The sequence below is a fragment of the Rhinoderma darwinii genome, chromosome 6, assembly GCF_050947455.1.
Source record: "Rhinoderma darwinii isolate aRhiDar2 chromosome 6, aRhiDar2.hap1, whole genome shotgun sequence".
NCBI classification, from domain to species: domain Eukaryota; kingdom Metazoa; phylum Chordata; class Amphibia; order Anura; family Rhinodermatidae; genus Rhinoderma; species Rhinoderma darwinii.
Window position 1 is genome coordinate 68,474,219 of NC_134692.1, and position 6,930 is coordinate 68,481,148.

Sequence of the window (6,930 nt, forward strand, 5' to 3'; positions counted from 1 at the left end):
ATGTTTGCATGTATGTGTGTTTGCATGAATGTATGTTTGCATGTATGTATGCATGTTTGTATGTATATTTGCATGTGTGTATATATATATATATATGTATGTATGTTGTCATCTATGCATGTATGTTGTCATGTATGTATATATGTGCATGTATGTTGGCATGTATGTATATATGTGCATGTGTGTATGTATGTATATTTGCATGTATGTATGTTGTCATGTATGTATGTATATATGTGCATGTATGTTTGCATGTATGTTGGCATGTATGTATACATGTGCATGTTTGTATGTATATTTGCATGTATATATGTTTGCATGTGTGTACATATGTTTGCATGTATGTATGTTTGCATGTATGTATGTTGTCATGTATGTTTGTATGTATGTTGTCATGTATGTATGTATATATGTGCATGTATGTATGTTTGCATGTTTTTATTTTTGCATGTATGTTTGCATGTATGTTTATATATATGTGCATGTATGTAATTATGTTTGCATGTATTTATGTTTGCATGTATATTTGTGCATGCTTGTATATATGTATGTATGTATCTTTGCATGTTTGTTTGTATGTATGTTTTCATGTGTGTGTGTATGCATGTATGTATGATAGTTTGCATGTATATATGTGTGTATGTTTGCATGTATGTATATTTGCATGTATATATGTGCATGCTTGTATATATGTATGTATGTTTGTATATATGTATGTATGTATATTTGTATATATGTATGTATGGCCATGTATGATACTGTCTGCTGGCGCCCTGTATCTAAGTCAACTTCACGGCAGGCTTCTATACATGGTATAACAGTCAGTATCACACATTAAACTGAATCTAAGCCTACGACATGTTTTATTTCATTTTTTTTTTTTTTTACAGGTTTGGTGTTTGGACTACGTCGGTTTCGAGGACTACTTAGATGCCGTTTTTTTTTTCTACAATAAAATGGTTAATGAGGGTTGTGTTGGGGGTGCTTTATTTCAATAAAATATTTTATCTATATCTTTGTCTTTTCAAATTTTATTATTACCACTTTAGTAATGGCCGCTGTCTGAGTGACAACATCCATTACTAAGGCGAGGCTTAGTGTTAGCCGGTGCAGAGGCTAACACTAACCACCATTATTACCCCGGTACCCAAAACCACCAGGGGTGCCGGGAAGAGCCAGGTACGATCCAGTACCCGACCATCTGTTGTGATGGTCGGGCCCTGGGGCGGCCGCAGGCTGGTATTATGAGGCTGGGAAGGGCCAAAAACAGTGGACCTTCCCACCCTTGTAATGCTAGGCTGCTGCTGCTGTGTTGTATCTGGCTGGTTATAAAAGTGGGGGGGACCCCACGTCATTTTTTTAAATTATTTATTTATTTACATTTTTTTTTTTAAAAAGACATGGGGTTCCACCCAATTTATCATAACCAGCCACATACAACACAGTGTTATTAGCCTGGGAATGGACAAAACCAGTGGCCCTTCCCACCCATGTAATGCCAGACTGCTGCGGCCTTGTATATGGCTGGTTATTAAAAATGTGGGGGACCCGTCTATTGCTAAATTTGTTAAATTCAAAAAAAAAAACGACGTGGGGGTCCCCCCCATTTTTATAACCAGCCCGATACAACACAGCAGCAGCAGCCTAGCATTACAAGGGTGGGAAGGTCCACTGATTTTGGCCCTTCCCAGCCTCATAATACCAGCCTATGGCCGCCCCAGTACCCGACCATCACAACAGATGGTCGGGTACTGGATCGTACCAAGCTCTTCCCGGCACCCCTGGTGGTGGTGGGTACCGGGGTAATAATGGGTGGTTAGTGCTAGCCTCTGCACCGGCTAACACTAAGTACCGCCTTAATAATGGACGCTGTCAATCAGCCAACTGCCATTATCTAGGCACTAATAAAGTTTGAAAAAAAAAACACAAAGACAATTCTTTTTTATTGAAATAAGAAATCCCCAACAAAACCCTCCTTAACCATTTTATTAAAATTTGAAAAAACGCAGATCTACGCAGTAGTCCAACGAATCGAAGATGTAGTCCAATCGGTACATCAAAATCTGCAACAACATAAAAAAACAGTTATCAATGTGAACAATACCAATACTTCTACTCACCTACACACATATATACACGCACACACAAACAAACAACCATACACAGACACACACATATATACACAAACACAACAAGATATACACACACACACACACACACACACACACACACATAAACAGACAAACACACATATACACGAACTCACACATATACAAACAAAAACACACATATCCAAACACACACACACACACAGTTATACACACATACACGAACACATATACACAAACACATATACAAACAAAAACACACATACCCAAACACACATATACACAAACACATATACACAAACACACCCATATATACACACAAACACACACCCATATACACACATATACACATATACAAAAACACACACAAACATCTACACACAAACATATACACAAATACACCCATATATACACAAACATATACACAAAACACATATACACAAACACACCCATATATACACACACATATACACAAACACACATATAAAAACAAAAACAGACAAAGTCACATACCCAAACACACATATATACACAAACACACACATACACAAACACGGTTTCTTTTAAATGCTGCTGGGGAACCCGCTCGATCCACTATATAAGGCTGCGCTACAGTGCAGCATTTAAAAGAAACAGGATCCTGACCTGTCCATAGAGTTTAAGGCAGCACAGAGTATTTCAGGAGATGAGCGTGCAGATTCAGTGCTGCTGCGAACTCTGCTCTTACCATTACGTAGCTCTCAGTCTGTTACCTCTCTTCCACTCCTGTCCTCCAGAACACCTTCACATGATTGGCAAGTCACCACGTAATGGTAAGAGCAGAGTTCACAGCAGCACAGAGTATTTCAGGAGATGAGCGTGCGGATCTTGTGCGGGGTGGTGACTTGCCAATCATGTGAAGGTGTTATTGAGGACAGGAGTGGAGGAGAGGTAACAGACTGAGCTACGTAATGGTAAGAGCAGAGTTCACAGCAGCACTGAATCTGCACGCTCCTCTCCTGAAATACTCTGTGCTGCTGTGAACTCTGTTCTTACCATTACGTAGCTCAGTCTGTTACATCTCCTCCACTCCTGTCCTCTATAACACGTTCACATGATTGGCAAGTCACCACCACGCACAAGATCCGCACGCTCATCTCCTGAAATACTCTGTGCTGCTGTGAACTCTGCTCTTACCATTACGTGGTGACTTGCCAATCATGTGAAGGTGTTCTTGAGGACAGGAGTGGAGGAGAGATAACAGACTGAGAGCTACGTAATGGTAAGAGCAGAGTTCACAGCAGCACTGAATCTGCACGCTCATCTCCTGAAATACTCTGTGCTGCCTTAAATTCTGTGGACAGGTCAGGATCCTGTTTCTTTTAAATGCTGCACTGTAGCGTAGCCTTATATAGTGGATCGAGCGGGTTCCCTAGCAGCATTTAAAAGAAACAGGATCCTGACCTGTCCACAGAGTTTAAGGCAGCACAGATTATTTCAGGAGATGAGCACGGGCAGCCGTTCGTTTTTCCGAGCCGTGCTCCCATCATGCACACGACCGTAAAAACACCCGTTATTGCGGGTCGTAATTACGACCCGCAATAACGGGCTCATAGACTTCTGTTACCCACGGGTACCTTTCCGTATTCTCACGGGAAGGTGCCCGTGCCGTTAAAAAAATAGAACATGTTCTATTTTTCGGGCCGTGCTGCTATAATTATAATGACAGCACGGTTCGCAAAAGCGGCCGGCTGCCCGTGGCCGGCCGGCCGTGCTCGTAGTTACGAGTCGTAATTACGAGCACGGCCCGTAAAATAAAAAAATAGAACATGTTCTATCTTTTTAACGGCACGGGCACCTTCCCGTGAGAAAACGGGAAGGTACCCGTGGCTAACAGAAGTCTATGGGCCCGCTATTTCGGGTCGTAATTACGACCCGTGATAACGGGTGTTTTTATGGTCGTGCGCATGAGGCCCCGTAATGACGGGTGGCTACATGTGTGCACCCGTCATTACGGCAGCGTTGCTAGGCGACGTCAGTAAGGGTATGTGCACACACACTAATTACGTCCGTAATTGACGGACGTATTTCGGCCGCAAGTACCGGACCGAACACCCTGCAGGGAGCCGGGCTCCTAGCATCATATTTATGTACGATGCTAGGAGTCCCTGCCTCTCCGTGGAACTACTGTCCCGTACTGAAAACATGATTACAGTACGGGACAGTTGTCCTGCAGAGAGGCAGGGACTCCTAGCATCGTACATAACTATGATGCTAGGAGCCCGGCTCCCTGCACTGTGTTCGGTCCGGTACTTGCGGCCGAAATACGTCCGTCATTTACGGACGTAATTAGTGTGTGTGCACATACCCTAAATAGTCACTGTCCAGGGTGTTGAAAGAGTTAACTGATCGGCAGTAACTGTTTCAGTACCCTGGACAGTGACTACCGATCACAGTACCTGTAAAAAAAAAGACGTTCATACTTACCGAGAACTTTCTGCTTCCTCCAGTCCGGTCTCCTGGCCGTTGCCTTGGTGACCCGTCCCTCTCGACATCCGGCCCGACATTCCTTGATGACGATGCAGCCCATGTGAGCGCTGCAGCCAATCACAGGCTGCCGCGGCCTCTGCAGCCAATCACAGGCTGCAGAGGCCTCTGCAGCCAATCACAGGCTGCCGCGTCAGAAAAGGTCGGACTGGAGGAAGAAGAGGGACTCGTCACTAAGACAACGACCGGGTACGTATGAAATGCTTTTTATTTTATTTTTAATCAGCAGCCTCTTTTCTCTATCAGTGATTGATAGAGATAAGTGGCTGCCGATTTGTATAATGTTTTTGACCGGGTTCGGCCGAACCCGGTGAAGTTCGGATTCGCTGCGAACCGAACTTTACCGGAAGTTCGGACCGAAACCGGGTTCGGTTGTCCCGGTTCGCTCATCTCTAATTACAAGGTATTGGTGTCCTTCAAAAAGCTTTTTCTGGGGCGTGGCTTGGCAGCCGAGAGACATGGCAGCTTGAATCCGGAGCTCCGGCAACATCACAGCTACTTTCAACGCTAGACTCTTCCACAAGTGATTTCGGCACTTGAAAAGTGGTTATAACCGCTCATGATGACGAGGGGCAAGAGAAGCCTTAAACTACAAGGCAAACTGGACTTTTATTTTGAGAAAGACCGGGAGGGAGAGGACGGGGCTGCTGGCCTCACATCACATCCTTCTTCAAGCCCGGGAAAACCAGCCTCACCCCAGGCCGCCAGTGAGACGATCCACACTTACCTCGGCGGAATCCAGGAGGTCGATGCAGACGACAATCTCGGGATCCCGTTACAGTCCGTTAGCAGTGGAGCCTTTGGAGGAGGTTAGTGACGAGGGCGCCACGAGGTCGACGCCATCTTCCCCTTCACTCAGTCCTGAGAAGCAACGCCTCAAGCTACAAGTGCAGACAGGTCGGGACGCCGAGGTCAGGGGGAGAGATTCTCATTCCCGGGGTTCATCTTCAGGGGTGCAATCATTCAGGGACATCCCTACTAATGATAGTCCAGCATCGGGCACTCTGATGAAGGAGATGCTGACGGCGTTTAGCACCTCTATGCATGCAGAGTTCACTGCCTTACTGGCCCCCATTACGGCTACACTGCAGGGACTGGGGCAACGAACTCAACATATGGAACACAAAATGGGAGAGTTTGCAACATCCCATAACAACTTAGTGGATTCACATTCAGATATGGCAGCAGAAATTGAAAGTTTGCAAGCCAAAGTAATAGACTTGGAAGATCGTTCCAGGCGGAACAATGTGAAGGTGAGAGGAATTTCGGAAGACATCCAGAATATAGACCTCACCAAATATGTGCAAGCACTCATGCTGGCAATACTACCAACAAGCTCAGATACTGATATAATAATTGACAGGGCACACAGAGTGCCAAAACCGAAGCACTTACCGGAAACTTTACCGAGGGATGTCCTTATCAGGATCCATTACTACCATGTCAAAGACGCGTTGATGGCCGCGGTACGATCGATGGGAGATATACCAGCGCCATATCAGCATATCAAACTGTATGCGGATCTCTCATTAGCCACTCTTCGCATGCGTAAAAGCTTAGCTCCAATAACGGCAACTCTACGGGATCATGACATCGCATATAGATGGGGCTTCCCGGTGAAAATTTTGATACGCCATAACGGAACTTTCCATGTTATATCAAGCTTAGAAGAGGGACGAAAGTTCTTACAATCTAGGAATCTTCCCTGCCCGGAGAGGATGGAGGAACAAGAGCGATTACATAATCGCATAAGGCAAGATTGGCAAACAGTGCCAACACGAAAGAGACTTCCTCGCTAAAGAGTCTTTAATCCAACGCGGCACAGTTGCCGTTTGGGGTTCTGACATGTCTCTGGGATTCGAGCCCTGAGAAATTGTCCCAATATACAACAACAGCTTATTCAGCTGTATATGTGTTTAAATTGTTTGTATGGTTGGTGCGACTCTACATGGGTCATGAGGCACCCGAAAAAGTTGATTTGTTATAAATGTCGTTTGAATAATGCACTGTTGAAATCGGAGGATTATAACATAGAAATACCTAGGCCCAAAGGAAGAAATACAAAGTCGTTCTTGGTGGATATGGGTACATACATAATCCCCCTCAGACTAGATAAACAGTTAGGATCTGAAAGGTCACAGTAATGTTATAAGGTGCCTCAGGGTCATACTCTAGCCTCTAATCTAGACTGCAATGGTTAAATTTGTATCTATAAATGTGAAAGGCTTGAACAGCCCTCACAAAAGAGCGTTTATGTGGAAAGAAGCTTTGACTTTGAAAGGGGATATACTATGTG